The sequence below is a fragment of the Sebastes umbrosus genome, chromosome 20 (genome assembly GCF_015220745.1).
Source record: "Sebastes umbrosus isolate fSebUmb1 chromosome 20, fSebUmb1.pri, whole genome shotgun sequence".
Lineage (NCBI taxonomy): Eukaryota > Metazoa > Chordata > Actinopteri > Perciformes > Sebastidae > Sebastes > Sebastes umbrosus.
The window spans coordinates 26,614,158-26,630,013 of NC_051288.1; the positions used below are offsets into that span (position 1 = coordinate 26,614,158).

At 51.8% G+C, this 15,856-nt stretch overlaps 1 protein-coding gene and 22 non-coding genes across 26 annotated transcripts in view; all 23 read left to right on the forward strand.

The window, feature by feature from the left end:
• The window catches only part of LOC119479299 (glutamate receptor ionotropic, delta-1-like), a 555,378-nt gene that overhangs the window by 490,827 nt on the left and 48,695 nt on the right, over window positions 1-15,856 (forward strand). The window lies entirely within an intron of this gene.
• LOC119480070 lies at window positions 368-474 on the forward strand. Its single transcript, XR_005204812.1, has one exon. It is a non-coding gene; the product is annotated as a U6 spliceosomal RNA (small nuclear RNA).
• On the forward strand, window positions 1,096-1,202 carry LOC119480071. The gene has a single exon (XR_005204813.1). It is a non-coding gene; the product is annotated as a U6 spliceosomal RNA (small nuclear RNA).
• LOC119480072 lies at window positions 1,824-1,930 on the forward strand. Its single transcript, XR_005204814.1, has one exon. It is a non-coding gene; the product is annotated as a U6 spliceosomal RNA (small nuclear RNA).
• Window positions 2,552-2,658, forward strand: LOC119480073. Its single transcript, XR_005204815.1, has one exon. It is a non-coding gene; the product is annotated as a U6 spliceosomal RNA (small nuclear RNA).
• Window positions 3,280-3,386, forward strand: LOC119480074. The gene has a single exon (XR_005204816.1). It is a non-coding gene; the product is annotated as a U6 spliceosomal RNA (small nuclear RNA).
• Window positions 4,007-4,113, forward strand: LOC119480076. The gene has a single exon (XR_005204818.1). It is a non-coding gene; the product is annotated as a U6 spliceosomal RNA (small nuclear RNA).
• LOC119480095 lies at window positions 4,735-4,841 on the forward strand. The gene has a single exon (XR_005204836.1). It is a non-coding gene; the product is annotated as a U6 spliceosomal RNA (small nuclear RNA).
• LOC119480077 lies at window positions 5,463-5,569 on the forward strand. The gene has a single exon (XR_005204819.1). It is a non-coding gene; the product is annotated as a U6 spliceosomal RNA (small nuclear RNA).
• LOC119480102 lies at window positions 6,191-6,297 on the forward strand. The gene has a single exon (XR_005204843.1). It is a non-coding gene; the product is annotated as a U6 spliceosomal RNA (small nuclear RNA).
• On the forward strand, window positions 6,918-7,024 carry LOC119480097. Its single transcript, XR_005204838.1, has one exon. It is a non-coding gene; the product is annotated as a U6 spliceosomal RNA (small nuclear RNA).
• Window positions 7,645-7,751, forward strand: LOC119480096. Its single transcript, XR_005204837.1, has one exon. It is a non-coding gene; the product is annotated as a U6 spliceosomal RNA (small nuclear RNA).
• On the forward strand, window positions 8,372-8,478 carry LOC119480078. Its single transcript, XR_005204820.1, has one exon. It is a non-coding gene; the product is annotated as a U6 spliceosomal RNA (small nuclear RNA).
• Window positions 9,100-9,206, forward strand: LOC119480079. Its single transcript, XR_005204821.1, has one exon. It is a non-coding gene; the product is annotated as a U6 spliceosomal RNA (small nuclear RNA).
• Window positions 9,829-9,935, forward strand: LOC119480080. Its single transcript, XR_005204822.1, has one exon. It is a non-coding gene; the product is annotated as a U6 spliceosomal RNA (small nuclear RNA).
• LOC119480081 lies at window positions 10,557-10,663 on the forward strand. The gene has a single exon (XR_005204823.1). It is a non-coding gene; the product is annotated as a U6 spliceosomal RNA (small nuclear RNA).
• Window positions 11,286-11,392, forward strand: LOC119480103. Its single transcript, XR_005204844.1, has one exon. It is a non-coding gene; the product is annotated as a U6 spliceosomal RNA (small nuclear RNA).
• Window positions 12,014-12,120, forward strand: LOC119480082. Its single transcript, XR_005204824.1, has one exon. It is a non-coding gene; the product is annotated as a U6 spliceosomal RNA (small nuclear RNA).
• On the forward strand, window positions 12,742-12,848 carry LOC119480084. Its single transcript, XR_005204825.1, has one exon. It is a non-coding gene; the product is annotated as a U6 spliceosomal RNA (small nuclear RNA).
• On the forward strand, window positions 13,470-13,576 carry LOC119480099. The gene has a single exon (XR_005204840.1). It is a non-coding gene; the product is annotated as a U6 spliceosomal RNA (small nuclear RNA).
• Window positions 14,200-14,306, forward strand: LOC119480104. Its single transcript, XR_005204845.1, has one exon. It is a non-coding gene; the product is annotated as a U6 spliceosomal RNA (small nuclear RNA).
• On the forward strand, window positions 14,928-15,034 carry LOC119480085. Its single transcript, XR_005204826.1, has one exon. It is a non-coding gene; the product is annotated as a U6 spliceosomal RNA (small nuclear RNA).
• On the forward strand, window positions 15,656-15,762 carry LOC119480100. Its single transcript, XR_005204841.1, has one exon. It is a non-coding gene; the product is annotated as a U6 spliceosomal RNA (small nuclear RNA).

A 15,856-nucleotide genomic window follows, 5' to 3' on the forward strand; every position in this document is an offset into this window, starting at 1 on the left:
TTGTCCTGGGGTGTGTCTTAAGAGGGGATTACTTCGAGCCTAAGCCCCGCCTCCGGCCTGAAAAGGACACTTGTGCACCGCCCCCCTCCGTGTGTCAGAGCAGTTTAGGACTTATCCTTTTTTTTTTAGTTAAACATGCTGACCGAATTAGCTGCAAGCTTATAGAAATTGCAAAGACATTGATGTCTACAAGGGAAAATCTTCACCCCTAGCCCTGTGGACATTTAAGAGTTTTGGTTCCTAGGCTAGCCCCTAGGCAAACCTAGGCCATCCCAGGCCACCCCACCCTAGGCTAGGCCTGCACCACTGTAGAGGAGTCATTGGGACAACAAGGGGTACAAAAGGTAGGCAGCGCCGGAGGTTCAGTGTGCTTGCTCAGGCAGCACATATGACAAATTGGAATCGATACAGAGAAGATTAGCATGGCCCCTGCGCAAGGATGACACGCATAACCGTGAAGCGTTTCCACTTTTTGATCTGCCGCCGAGCAAAGGAGTGTTGTAAAACCTTCTCCAGATGGTGTAGGGTCTGTGTCAGTGGTTGGAATTACCGGAGTTCCTTGCCGCATTGCAGAAGCGCATCAGTGCGAGTGCCAGGGGCAAGGGTGTAGGGTCTGTGTCAGTGGCTGGAATGTCCCAAGTGCTGGGGATAACAGATTTGGCATGTGCGGCTTATCCTAGAGATGATTCTACCGAGAGATACTCGGAGCTTGCCGGAGAGGCTCACAGTTGTCCTGGGGTGTGTCTTAAGAGGGGATTACTTCGAGCCTAAGCCCCGCCTCCGGCCTGAAAAGGACACTTGTGCACCGCCCCCCTCCGTGTGTCAGAGCAGTTTAGGACTTATCCTTTTTTTTTTAGTTAAACATGCTGACCGAATTAGCTGCAAGTTTACAGAAATTGCAAAGACATTGATGTCTACAAGGGAAAATCTTCACCCCTAGCCCTGTGGACATTTAAGAGTTTTGGTTCCTAGGCTAGCCCCTAGGCAAACCTAGGCCATCCCAGGCCACCCCACCCTAGGCTAGGCCTGCACCACTGTAGAGGAGTCATTGGGACAACAAGGGGTACAAAAGGTAGGCAGCGCCGGAGGTTCAGTGTGCTTGCTCAGGCAGCACATATGACAAATTGGAATCGATACAGAGAAGATTAGCATGGCCCCTGCGCAAGGATGACACGCATAACCGTGAAGCGTTTCCACTTTTTGATCTGCCGCCGAGCAAAGGAGTGTTGTAAAACCTTCTCCAGATGGTGTAGGGTCTGTGTCAGTGGTTGGAATTACCGGAGTTCCTTGCCGCATTGCAGAAGCGCATCAGTGCGAGTGCCAGGGGCAAGGGTGTAGGGTCTGTGTCAGTGGCTGGAATGTCCCAAGTGCTGGGGATAACAGATTTGGCATGTGCGGCTTATCCTAGAGATGATTCTACCGAGAGATACTCGGAGCTTGCCGGAGAGGCTCACAGTTGTCCTGGGGTGTGTCTTAAGAGGGGATTACTTCGAGCCTAAGCCCCGCCTCCGGCCTGAAAAGGACACTTGTGCACCGCCCCCCTCCGTGTGTCAGAGCAGTTTAGGACTTATCCTTTTTTTTTTAGTTAAACATGCTGACCGAATTAGCTGCAAGTTTACAGAAATTGCAAAGACATTGATGTCTACAAGGGAAAATCTTCACCCCTAGCCCTGTGGACATTTAAGAGTTTTGGTTCCTAGGCTAGCCCCTAGGCAAACCTAGGCCATCCCAGGCCACCCCACCCTAGGCTAGGCCTGCACCACTGTAGAGGAGTCATTGGGACAACAAGGGGTACAAAAGGTAGGCAGCGCCGGAGGTTCAGTGTGCTTGCTCAGGCAGCACATATGACAAATTGGAATCGATACAGAGAAGATTAGCATGGCCCCTGCGCAAGGATGACACGCATAACCGTGAAGCGTTTCCACTTTTTGATCTGCCGCCGAGCAAAGGAGTGTTGTAAAACCTTCTCCAGATGGTGTAGGGTCTGTGTCAGTGGTTGGAATTACCGGAGTTCCTTGCCGCATTGCAGAAGCGCATCAGTGCGAGTGCCAGGGGCAAGGGTGTAGGGTCTGTGTCAGTGGCTGGAATGTCCCAAGTGCTGGGGATAACAGATTTGGCATGTGCGGCTTATCCTAGAGATGATTCTACCGAGAGATACTCGGAGCTTGCCGGAGAGGCTCACAGTTGTCCTGGGGTGTGTCTTAAGAGGGGATTACTTCGAGCCTAAGCCCCGCCTCCGGCCTGAAAAGGACACTTGTGCACCGCCCCCCTCCGTGTGTCAGAGCAGTTTAGGACTTATCCTTTTTTTTTTAGTTAAACATGCTGACCGAATTAGCTGCAAGCTTATAGAAATTGCAAAGACATTGATGTCTACAAGGGAAAATCTTCACCCCTAGCCCTGTGGACATTTAAGAGTTTTGGTTCCTAGGCTAGCCCCTAGGCAAACCTAGGCCATCCCAGGCCACCCCACCCTAGGCTAGGCCTGCACCACTGTAGAGGAGTCATTGGGACAACAAGGGGTACAAAAGGTAGGCAGCGCCGGAGGTTCAGTGTGCTTGCTCAGGCAGCACATATGACAAATTGGAATCGATACAGAGAAGATTAGCATGGCCCCTGCGCAAGGATGACACGCATAACCGTGAAGCGTTTCCACTTTTTGATCTGCCGCCGAGCAAAGGAGTGTTGTAAAACCTTCTCCAGATGGTGTAGGGTCTGTGTCAGTGGTTGGAATTACCGGAGTTCCTTGCCGCATTGCAGAAGCGCATCAGTGCGAGTGCCAGGGGCAAGGGTGTAGGGTCTGTGTCAGTGGCTGGAATGTCCCAAGTGCTGGGGATAACAGATTTGGCATGTGCGGCTTATCCTAGAGATGATTCTACCGAGAGATACTCGGAGCTTGCCGGAGAGGCTCACAGTTGTCCTGGGGTGTGTCTTAAGAGGGGATTACTTCGAGCCTAAGCCCCGCCTCCGGCCTGAAAAGGACACTTGTGCACCGCCCCCCTCCGTGTGTCAGAGCAGTTTAGGACTTATCCTTTTTTTTTTAGTTAAACATGCTGACCGAATTAGCTGCAAGCTTATAGAAATTGCAAAGACATTGATGTCTACAAGGGAAAATCTTCACCCCTAGCCCTGTGGACATTTAAGAGTTTTGGTTCCTAGGCTAGCCCCTAGGCAAACCTAGGCCATCCCAGGCCACCCCACCCTAGGCTAGGCCTGCACCACTGTAGAGGAGTCATTGGGACAACAAGGGGTACAAAAGGTAGGCAGCGCCGGAGGTTCAGTGTGCTTGCTCAGGCAGCACATATGACAAATTGGAATCGATACAGAGAAGATTAGCATGGCCCCTGCGCAAGGATGACACGCATAACCGTGAAGCGTTTCCACTTTTTGATCTGCCGCCGAGCAAAGGAGTGTTGTAAAACCTTCTCCAGATGGTGTAGGGTCTGTGTCAGTGGTTGGAATTACCGGAGTTCCTTGCCGCATTGCAGAAGCGCATCAGTGCGAGTGCCAGGGGCAAGGGTGTAGGGTCTGTGTCAGTGGCTGGAATGTCCCAAGTGCTGGGGATAACAGATTTGGCATGTGCGGCTTATCCTAGAGATGATTCTACCGAGAGATACTCGGAGCTTGCCGGAGAGGCTCACAGTTGTCCTGGGGTGTGTCTTAAGAGGGGATTACTTCGAGCCTAAGCCCCGCCTCCGGCCTGAAAAGGACACTTGTGCACCGCCCCCCTCCGTGTGTCAGAGCAGTTTAGGACTTATCCTTTTTTTTTAGTTAAACATGCTGACCGAATTAGCTGCAAGTTTACAGAAATTGCAAAGACATTGATGTCTACAAGGGAAAATCTTCACCCCTAGCCCTGTGGACATTTAAGAGTTTTGGTTCCTAGGCTAGCCCCTAGGCAAACCTAGGCCATCCCAGGCCACCCCACCCTAGGCTAGGCCTGCACCACTGTAGAGGAGTCATTGGGACAACAAGGGGTACAAAAGGTAGGCAGCGCCGGAGGTTCAGTGTGCTTGCTCAGGCAGCACATATGACAAATTGGAATCGATACAGAGAAGATTAGCATGGCCCCTGCGCAAGGATGACACGCATAACCGTGAAGCGTTTCCACTTTTTGATCTGCCGCCGAGCAAAGGAGTGTTGTAAAACCTTCTCCAGATGGTGTAGGGTCTGTGTCAGTGGTTGGAATTACCGGAGTTCCTTGCCGCATTGCAGAAGCGTATCAGTGCGAGTGCCAGGGGCAAGGGTGTAGGGTCTGTGTCAGTGGCTGGAATGTCCCAAGTGCTGGGGATAACAGATTTGGCATGTGCGGCTTATCCTAGAGATGATTCTACCGAGAGATACTCGGAGCTTGCCGGAGAGGCTCACAGTTGTCCTGGGGTGTGTCTTAAGAGGGGATTACTTCGAGCCTAAGCCCCGCCTCCGGCCTGAAAAGGACACTTGTGCACCGCCCCCCTCCGTGTGTCAGAGCAGTTTAGGACTTATCCTTTTTTTTTTAGTTAAACATGCTGACCGAATTAGCTGCAAGTTTACAGAAATTGCAAAGACATTGATGTCTACAAGGGAAAATCTTCACCCCTAGCCCTGTGGACATTTAAGAGTTTTGGTTCCTAGGCTAGCCCCTAGGCAAACCTAGGCCATCCCAGGCCACCCCACCCTAGGCTAGGCCTGCACCACTGTAGAGGAGTCATTGGGACAACAAGGGGTACAAAAGGTAGGCAGCGCCGGAGGTTCAGTGTGCTTGCTCAGGCAGCACATATGACAAATTGGAATCGATACAGAGACGATTAGCATGGCCCCTGCGCAAGGATGACACGCATAACCGTGAAGCGTTTCCACTTTTTGATCTGCCGCCGAGCAAAGGAGTGTTGTAAAACCTTCTCCAGATGGTGTAGGGTCTGTGTCAGTGGTTGGAATTACCGGAGTTCCTTGCCGCATTGCAGAAGCGCATCAGTGCGAGTGCCAGGGGCAAGGGTGTAGGGTATGTGTCAGTGGCTGGAATGTCCCAAGTGCTGGGGATAACAGATTTGGCATGTGCGGCTTATCCTAGAGATGATTCTACCGAGAGATACTCGGAGCTTGCCGGAGAGGCTCACAGTTGTCCTGGGGTGTGTCTTAAGAGGGGATTACTTCGAGCCTAAGCCCCGCCTCCGGCCTGAAAAGGACACTTGTGCACCGCCCCCCTCCGTGTGTCAGAGCAGTTTAGGACTTATCCTTTTTTTTTTAGTTAAACATGCTGACCGAATTAGCTGCAAGTTTACAGAAATTGCAAAGACATTGATGTCTACAAGGGAAAATCTTCACCCCTAGCCCTGTGGACATTTAAGAGTTTTGGTTCCTAGGCTAGCCCCTAGGCAAACCTAGGCCATCCCAGGCCACCCCACCCTAGGCTAGGCCTGCACCACTGTAGAGGAGTCATTGGGACAACAAGGGGTACAAAAGGTAGGCAGCGCCGGAGGTTCAGTGTGCTTGCTCAGGCAGCACATATGACAAATTGGAATCGATACAGAGAAGATTAGCATGGCCCCTGCGCAAGGATGACACGCATAACCGTGAAGCGTTTCCACTTTTTGATCTGCCGCCGAGCAAAGGAGTGTTGTAAAACCTTCTCCAGATGGTGTAGGGTCTGTGTCAGTGGTTGGAATTACCGGAGTTCCTTGCCGCATTGCAGAAGCGCATCAGTGCGAGTGCCAGGGGCAAGGGTGTAGGGTCTGTGTCAGTGGCTGGAATGTCCCAAGTGCTGGGGATAACAGATTTGGCATGTGCGGCTTATCCTAGAGATGATTCTACCGAGAGATACTCGGAGCTTGCCGGAGAGGCTCACAGTTGTCCTGGGGTGTGTCTTAAGAGGGGATTACTTCGAGCCTAAGCCCCGCCTCCGGCCTGAAAAGGACACTTGTGCACCGCCCCCCTCCGTGTGTCAGAGCAGTTTAGGACTTATCCTTTTTTTTTTAGTTAAACATGCTGACCGAATTAGCTGCAAGTTTACAGAAATTGCAAAGACATTGATGTCTACAAGGGAAAATCTTCACCCCTAGCCCTGTGGACATTTAAGAGTTTTGGTTCCTAGGCTAGCCCCTAGGCAAACCTAGGCCATCCCAGGCCACCCCACCCTAGGCTAGGCCTGCACCACTGTAGAGGAGTCATTGGGACTACAAGGGGTACAAAAGGTAGGCAGCGCCGGAGGTTCAGTGTGCTTGCTCAGGCAGCACATATGACAAATTGGAATCGGTACAGAGAAGATTAGCATGGCCCCTGCGCAAGGATGACACGCATAACCGTGAAGCGTTTCCACCTTTTGATCTGCCGCCGAGCAAAGGAGTGTTGTAAAACCTTCTCCAGATGGTGTAGGGTCTGTGTCAGTGGTTGGAATTACCGGAGTTCCTTGCCGCATTGCAGAAGCGCATCAGTGCGAGTGCCAGGGGCAAGGGTGTAGGGTCTGTGTCAGTGGCTGGAATGTCCCAAGTGCTGGGGATAACAGATTTGGCATGTGCGGCTTATCCTAGAGATGATTCTACCGAGAGATACTCGGAGCTTGCCGGAGAGGCTCACAGTTGTCCTGGGGTGTGTCTTAAGAGGGGATTACTTCGAGCCTAAGCCCCGCCTCCGGCCTGAAAAGGACACTTGTGCACCGCCCCCCTCCGTGTGTCAGAGCAGTTTAGGACTTATCCTTTTTTTTTTAGTTAAACATGCTGACCGAATTAGCTGCAAGTTTACAGAAATTGCAAAGACATTGATGTCTACAAGGGAAAATCTTCACCCCTAGCCCTGTGGACATTTAAGAGTTTTGGTTCCTAGGCTAGCCCCTAGGCAAACCTAGGCCATCCAGGCCACCCCACCCTAGGCTAGGCCTGCACCACTGTAGAGGAGTCATTGGGACAACAAGGGGTACAAAAGGTAGGCAGCGCCGGAGGTTCAGTGTGCTTGCTCAGGCAGCACATATGACAAATTGGAATCGATACAGAGAAGATTAGCATGGCCCCTGCGCAAGGATGACACGCATAACCGTGAAGCGTTTCCACTTTTGATCTGCCGCCGAGCAAAGGAGTGTTGTAAAACCTTCTCCAGATGGTGTAGGGTCTGTGTCAGTGGTTGGAATTACCGGAGTTCCTTGCCGCATTGCAGAAGCGCATCAGTGCGAGTGCCAGGGGCAAGGGTGTAGGGTCTGTGTCAGTGGCTGGAATGTCCCAAGTGCTGGGGATAACAGATTTGGCATGTGCGGCTTATCCTAGAGATGATTCTACCGAGAGATACTCGGAGCTTGCCGGAGAGGCTCACAGTTGTCCTGGGGTGTGTCTTAAGAGGGGATTACTTCGAGCCTAAGCCCCGCCTCCGGCCTGAAAAGGACACTTGTGCACCGCCCCCCTCCGTGTGTCAGAGCAGTTTAGGACTTATCCTTTTTCTTTTAGTTAAACATGCTGACCGAATTAGCTGCAAGTTTACAGAAATTGCAAAGACATTGATGTCTACAAGGGAAAATCTTCACCCCTAGCCCTGTGGACATTTAAGAGTTTTGGTTCCTAGGCTAGCCCCTAGGCAAACCTAGGCCATCCCAGGCCACCCCACCCTAGGCTAGGCCTGCACCACTGTAGAGGAGTCATTGGGACAACAAGGGGTACAAAAGGTAGGCAGCGCCGGAGGTTCAGTGTGCTTGCTCAGGCAGCACATATGACAAATTGGAATCGATACAGAGACGATTAGCATGGCCCCTGCGCAAGGATGACACGCATAACCGTGAAGCGTTTCCACTTTTTGATCTGCCGCCGAGCAAAGGAGTGTTGTAAAACCTTCTCCAGATGGTGTAGGTCTGTGTCAGTGGTTGGAATTACCGGAGTTCCTTGCCGCATTGCAGAAGCGCATCAGTGCGAGTGCCAGGGGCAAGGGTGTAGGGTCTGTGTCAGTGGCTGGACTGTCCCAAGTGCTGGGGATAACAGATTTGGCATGTGCGGCTTATCCTAGAGATGATTCTACCGAGAGATACTCGGAGCTTGCCGGAGAGGCTCACAGTTGTCCTGGGGTGTGTCTTAAGAGGGGATTACTTCGAGCCTAAGCCCCGCCTCCGGCCTGAAAAGGACACTTGTGCACCGCCCCCCTCCGTGTGTCAGAGCAGTTTAGGACTTATCCTTTTTTTTTTAGTTAAACATGCTGACCGAATTAGCTGCAAGTTTACAGAAATTGCAAAGACATTGATGTCTACAAGGGAAAATCTTCACCCCTAGCCCTGTGGACATTTAAGAGTTTTGGTTCCTAGGCTAGCCCCTAGGCAAACCTAGGCCATCCCAGGCCACCCCACCCTAGGCTAGGCCTGCACCACTGTAGAGGAGTCATTGGGACAACAAGGGGTACAAAAGGTAGGCAGCGCCGGAGGTTCAGTGTGCTTGCTCAGGCAGCACATATGACAAATTGGAATCGATACAGAGAAGATTAGCATGGCCCCTGCGCAAGGATGACACGCATAACCGTGAAGCGTTTCCACTTTTTGATCTGCCGCCGAGCAAAGGAGTGTTGTAAAACCTTCTCCAGATGGTGTAGGGTCTGTGTCAGTGGTTGGAATTACCGGAGTTCCTTGCCGCATTGCAGAAGCGCATCAGTGCGAGTGCCAGGGGCAAGGGTGTAGGGTCTGTGTCAGTGGCTGGAATGTCCCAAGTGCTGGGGATAACAGATTTGGCATGTGCGGCTTATCCTAGAGATGATTCTACCGAGAGATACTCGGAGCTTGCCGGAGAGGCTCACAGTTGTCCTGGGGTGTGTCTTAAGAGGGGATTACTTCGAGCCTAAGCCCCGCCTCCGGCCTGAAAAGGACACTTGTGCACCGCCCCCCTCCGTGTGTCAGAGCAGTTTAGGACTTATCCTTTTTTTTTTAGTTAAACATGCTGACCGAATTAGCTGCAAGTTTACAGAAATTGCAAAGACATTGATGTCTACAAGGGAAAATCTTCACCCCTAGCCCTGTGGACATTTAAGAGTTTTGGTTCCTAGGCTAGCCCCTAGGCAAACCTAGGCCATCCCAGGCCACCCCACCCTAGGCTAGGCCTGCACCACTGTAGAGGAGTCATTGGGACAACAAGGGGTACAAAAGGTAGGCAGCGCCGGAGGTTCAGTGTGCTTGCTCAGGCAGCACATATGACAAATTGGAATCGATACAGAGAAGATTAGCATGGCCCCTGCGCAAGGATGACACGCATAACCGTGAAGCGTTTCCACTTTTTGATCTGCCGCCGAGCAAAGGAGTGTTGTAAAACCTTCTCCAGATGGTGTAGGGTCTGTGTCAGTGGTTGGAATTACCGGAGTTCCTTGCCGCATTGCAGAAGCGCATCAGTGCGAGTGCCAGGGGCAAGGGTGTAGGGTCTGTGTCAGTGGCTGGAATGTCCCAAGTGCTGGGGATAACAGATTTGGCATGTGCGGCTTATCCTAGAGATGATTCTACCGAGAGATACTCGGAGCTTGCCGGAGAGGCTCACAGTTGTCCTGGGGTGTGTCTTAAGAGGGGATTACTTCGAGCCTAAGCCCCGCCTCCGGCCTGAAAAAGGACACTTGTGCACCGCCCCCCTCCGTGTGTCAGAGCAGTTTAGGACTTATCCTTTTTTTTTTAGTTAAACATGCTGACCGAATTAGCTGCAAGTTTACAGAAATTGCAAAGACATTGATGTCTACAAGGGAAAATCTTCACCCCTAGCCCTGTGGACATTTAAGAGTTTTGGTTCCTAGGCTAGCCCCTAGGCAAACCTAGGCCATCCCAGGCCACCCCACCCTAGGCTAGGCCTGCACCACTGTAGAGGAGTCATTGGGACAACAAGGGGTACAAAAGGTAGGCAGCGCCGGAGGTTCAGTGTGCTTGCTCAGGCAGCACATATGACAAATTGGAATCGATACAGAGAAGATTAGCATGGCCCCTGCGCAAGGATGACACGCATAACCGTGAAGCGTTTCCACTTTTTGATCTGCCGCCGAGCAAAGGAGTGTTGTAAAACCTTCTCCAGATGGTGTAGGGTCTGTGTCAGTGGTTGGAATTACCGGAGTTCCTTGCCGCATTGCAGAAGCGCATCAGTGCGAGTGCCAGGGGCAAGGGTGTAGGGTCTGTGTCAGTGGCTGGAATGTCCCAAGTGCTGGGGATAACAGATTTGGCATGTGCGGCTTATCCTAGAGATGATTCTACCGAGAGATACTCGGAGCTTGCCGGAGAGGCTCACAGTTGTCCTGGGGTGTGTCTTAAGAGGGGATTACTTCGAGCCTAAGCCCCGCCTCCGGCCTGAAAAGGACACTTGTGCACCGCCCCCCTCCGTGTGTCAGAGCAGTTTAGGACTTATCCTTTTTTTTTTAGTTAAACATGCTGACCGAATTAGCTGCAAGTTTACAGAAATTGCAAAGACATTGATGTCTACAAGGGAAAATCTTCACCCCTAGCCCTGTGGACATTTAAGAGTTTTGGTTCCTAGGCTAGCCCCTAGGCAAACCTAGGCCATCCCAGGCCACCCCACCCTAGGCTAGGCCTGCACCACTGTAGAGGAGTCATTGGGACAACAAGGGGTACAAAAGGTAGGCAGCGCCGGAGGTTCAGTGTGCTTGCTCAGGCAGCACATATGACAAATTGGAATCGATACAGAGAAGATTAGCATGGCCCCTGCGCAAGGATGACACGCATAACCGTGAAGCGTTTCCACTTTTTGATCTGCCGCCGAGCAAAGGAGTGTTGTAAAACCTTCTCCAGATGGTGTAGGGTCTGTGTCAGTGGTTGGAATTACCGGAGTTCCTTGCCGCATTGCAGAAGCGCATCAGTGCGAGTGCCAGGGGCAAGGGTGTAGGGTCTGTGTCAGTGGCTGGAATGTCCCAAGTGCTGGGGATAACAGATTTGGCATGTGCGGCTTATCCTAGAGATGATTCTACCGAGAGATACTCGGAGCTTGCCGGAGAGGCTCACAGTTGTCCTGGGGTGTGTCTTAAGAGGGGATTACTTCGAGCCTAAGCCCCGCCTCCGGCCTGAAAAGGACACTTGTGCACCGCCCCCCTCCGTGTGTCAGAGCAGTTTAGGACTTATCCTTTTTTTTTTTAGTTAAACATGCTGACCGAATTAGCTGCAAGTTTACAGAAATTGCAAAGACATTGATGTCTACAAGGGAAAATCTTCACCCCTAGCCCTGTGGACATTTAAGAGTTTTGGTTCCTAGGCTAGCCCCTAGGCAAACCTAGGCCATCCCAGGCCACCCCACCCTAGGCTAGGCCTGCACCACTGTAGAGGAGTCATTGGGACTACAAGGGGTACAAAAGGTAGGCAGCGCCGGAGGTTCAGTGTGCTTGCTCAGGCAGCACATATGACAAATTGGAATCGGTACAGAGAAGATTAGCATGGCCCCTGCGCAAGGATGACACGCATAACCGTGAAGCGTTTCCACCTTTTGATCTGCCGCCGAGCAAAGGAGTGTTGTAAAACCTTCTCCAGATGGTGTAGGGTCTGTGTCAGTGGTTGGAATTACCGGAGTTCCTTGCCGCATTGCAGAAGCGCATCAGTGCGAGTGCCAGGGGCAAGGGTGTAGGGTCTGTGTCAGTGGCTGGAATGTCCCAAGTGCTGGGGATAACAGATTTGGCATGTGCGGCTTATCCTAGAGATGATTCTACCGAGAGATACTCGGAGCTTGCCGGAGAGGCTCACAGTTGTCCTGGGGTGTGTCTTAAGAGGGGATTACTTCGAGCCTAAGCCCCGCCTCCGGCCTGAAAAGGACACTTGTGCACCGCCCCCCTCCGTGTGTCAGAGCAGTTTAGGACTTATCCTTTTTTTTTTAGTTAAACATGCTGACCGAATTAGCTGCAAGTTTACAGAAATTGCAAAGACATTGATGTCTACAAGGGAAAATCTTCACCCCTAGCCCTGTGGACATTTAAGAGTTTTGGTTCCTAGGCTAGCCCCTAGGCAAACCTAGGCCATCCCAGGCCACCCCACCCTAGGCTAGGCCTGCACCACTGTAGAGGAGTCATTGGGACAACAAGGGGTACAAAAGGTAGGCAGCGCCGGAGGTTCAGTGTGCTTGCTCAGGCAGCACATATGACAAATTGGAATCGATACAGAGAAGATTAGCATGGCCCCTGCGCAAGGATGACACGCATAACCGTGAAGCGTTTCCACTTTTTGATCTGCCGCCGAGCAAAGGAGTGTTGTAAAACCTTCTCCAGATGGTGTAGGGTCTGTGTCAGTGGTTGGAATTACCGGAGTTCCTTGCCGCATTGCAGAAGCGCATCAGTGCGAGTGCCAGGGGCAAGGGTGTAGGGTCTGTGTCAGTGGCTGGAATGTCCCAAGTGCTGGGGATAACAGATTTGGCATGTGCGGCTTAACCTAGAGATGATTCTACCGAGAGATACTCGGAGCTTGCCGGAGAGGCTCACAGTTGTCCTGGGGTGTGTCTTAAGAGGGGATTACTTCGAGCCTAAGCCCCGCCTCCGGCCTGAAAAGGACACTTGTGCACCGCCCCCCTCCGTGTGTCAGAGCAGTTTAGGACTTATCCTTTTTTTTTTAGTTAAACATGCTGACCGAATTAGCTGCAAGTTTACAGAAATTGCAAAGACATTGATGTCTACAAGGGAAAATCTTCACCCCTAGCCCTGTGGACATTTAAGAGTTTTGGTTCCTAGGCTAGCCCCTAGGCAAACCTAGGCCATCCCAGGCCACCCCACCCTAGGCTAGGCCTGCACCACTGTAGAGGAGTCATTGGGACAACAAGGGGTACAAAAGGTAGGCAGCGCCGGAGGTTCAGTGTGCTTGCTCAGGCAGCACATATGACAAATTGGAATCGATACAGAGAAGATTAGCATGGCCCCTGCGCAAGGATGACACGCATAACCGTGAAGCGTTTCCACTTTTTGATCTGCCGCCGAGCAAAGGAGTGTTGTAAAACCTTCTCCAGATGGTGTAGGGTCTGTGTCAGTGGTTGGAATTACCGGAGTTCCTTGCCGCATTGCAGAAGCGCATCAGTGCGAGTGCCAGGGGCAAGGGTGTAGGGTCTGTGTCAGTGGCTGGAATGTCCCAAGTGCTGGGGATAACAGATTTGGCATGTGCGGCTTATCCTAGAGATGATTCTACCGAGAGATACTCGGAGCTTGCCGGAGAGGCTCACAGTTGTCCTGGGGTGTGTCTTAAGAGGGGATTACTTCGAGCCTAAGCCCCGCCTCCGGCCTGAAAAGGACACTTGTGCACCGCCCCCCTCCGTGTGTCAGAGCAGTTTAGGACTTATCCTTTTTTTTTTAGTTAAACATGCTGACCGAATTAGCTGCAAGTTTACAGAAATTGCAAAGACATTGATGTCTACAAGGGAAAATCTTCACCCCTAGCCCTGTGGACATTTAAGAGTTTTGGTTCCTAGGCTAGCCCCTAGGCAAACCTAGGCCATCCCAGGCCACCCCACCCTAGGCTAGGCCTGCACCACTGTAGAGGAGTCATTGGGACAACAAGGGGTACAAAAGGTAGGCAGCGCCGGAGGTTCAGTGTGCTTGCTCAGGCAGCACATATGACAAATTGGAATCGGTACAGAGAAGATTAGCATGGCCCCTGCGCAAGGATGACACGCATAACCGTGAAGCGTTTCCACTTTTTGATCTGCCGCCGAGCAAAGGAGTGTTGTAAAACCTTCTCCAGATGGTGTAGGGTCTGTGTCAGTGGTTGGAATTACCGGAGTTCCTTGCCGCATTGCAGAAGCGCATCAGTGCGAGTGCCAGGGGCAAGGGTGTAGGGTCTGTGTCAGTGGCTGGAATGTCCCAAGTGCTGGGGATAACAGATTTGGCATGTGCGGCTTATCCTAGAGATGATTCTACCGAGAGATACTCGGAGCTTGCCGGAGAGGCTCACAGTTGTCCTGGGGTGTGTCTTAAGAGGGGGATTACTTCGAGCCTAAGCCCCGCCTCCGGCCTGAAAAGGACACTTGTGCACCGCCCCCCTCCGTGTGTCAGAGCAGTTTAGGACTTATCCTTTTTTTTTTAGTTAAACATGCTGACCGAATTAGCTGCAAGTTTACAGAAATTGCAAAGACATTGATGTCTACAAGGGAAAAATCTTCACCCCTAGCCCTGTGGACATTTAAGAGTTTTGGTTCCTAGGCTAGCCCCTAGGCAAACCTAGGCCATCCCAGGCCACCCCACCCTAGGCTAGGCCTGCACCACTGTAGAGGAGTCATTGGGACTACAAGGGGTACAAAAGGTAGGCAGCGCCGGAGGTTCAGTGTGCTTGCTCAGGCAGCACATATGACAAATTGGAATCGGTACAGAGAAGATTAGCATGGCCCCTGCGCAAGGATGACACGCATAACCGTGAAGCGTTTCCACCTTTTGATCTGCCGCCGAGCAAAGGAGTGTTGTAAAACCTTCTCCAGATGGTGTAGGGTCTGTGTCAGTGGTTGGAATTACCGGAGTTCCTTGCCGCATTGCAGAAGCGCATCAGTGCGAGTGCCAGGGGCAAGGGTGTAGGGTCTGTGTCAGTGGCTGGAATGTCCCAAGTGCTGGGGATAACAGATTTGGCATGTGCGGCTTATCCTAGAGATGATTCTACCGAGAGATACTCGGAGCTTGCCGGAGAGGCTCACAGTTGTCCTGGGGTGTGTCTTAAGAGGGGATTACTTCGAGCCTAAGCCCCGCCTCCGGCCTGAAAAGGACACTTGTGCACCGCCCCCCTCCGTGTGTCAGAGCAGTTTAGGACTTATCCTTTTTTTTTTAGTTAAACATGCTGACCGAATTAGCTGCAAGTTTACAGAAATTGCAAAGACATTGATGTCTACAAGGGAAAATCTTCACCCCTAGCCCTGTGGACATTTAAGAGTTTTGGTTCCTAGGCTAGCCCCTAGGCAAACCTAGGCCATCCCAGGCCACCCCACCCTAGGCTAGGCCTGCACCACTGTAGAGGAGTCATTGGGACAACAAGGGGTACAAAAGGTAGGCAGCGCCGGAGGTTCAGTGTGCTTGCTCAGGCAGCACATATGACAAATTGGAATCGATACAGAGAAGATTAGCATGGCCCCTGCGCAAGGATGACACGCATAACCGTGAAGCGTTTCCACTTTTTGATCTGCCGCCGAGCAAAGGAGTGTTGTAAAACCTTCTCCAGATGGTGTAGGGTCTGTGTCAGTGGTTGGAATTACCGGAGTTCCTTGCCGCATTGCAGAAGCGCATCAGTGCGAGTGCCAGGGGCAAGGGTGTAGGGTCTGTGTCAGTGGCTGGAATGTCCCAAGTGCTGGGGATAACAGATTTGGCATGTGCGGCTTATCCTAGAGATGATTCTACCGAGAGATACTCGGAGCTTGCCGGAGAGGCTCACAGTTGTCCTGGGGTGTGTCTTAAGAGGGGATTACTTCGAGCCTAAGCCCCGCCTCCGGCCTGAAAAGGACACTTGTGCACCGCCCCCCTCCGTGTGTCAGAGCAGTTTAGGACTTATCCTTTTTTTTTTAGTTAAACATGCTGACCGAATTAGCTGCAAGTTTACAGAAATTGCAAAGACATTGATGTCTACAAGGGAAAATCTTCACCCCTAGCCCTGTGGACATTTAAGAGTTTTGGTTCCTAGGCTAGCCCCTAGGCAAACCTAGGCCATCCCAGGCCACCCCACCCTAGGCTAGGCCTGCACCACTGTAGAGGAGTCATTGGGACAACAAGGGGTACAAAAGGTAGGCAGCGCCGGAGGTTCAGTGTGCTTGCTCAGGCAGCACATATGACAAATTGGAATCGGTACAGAGAAGATTAGCATGGCCCCTGCGCAAGGATGACACGCATAACCGTGAAGCGTTTCCACTTTTTGATCTGCCGCCGAGCAAAGGAGTGTTGTAAAACCTTCTCCAGATGGTGTAGGGTCTGTGTCAGTGGTTGGAATTACCGGAGTTCCTTGCCGCAT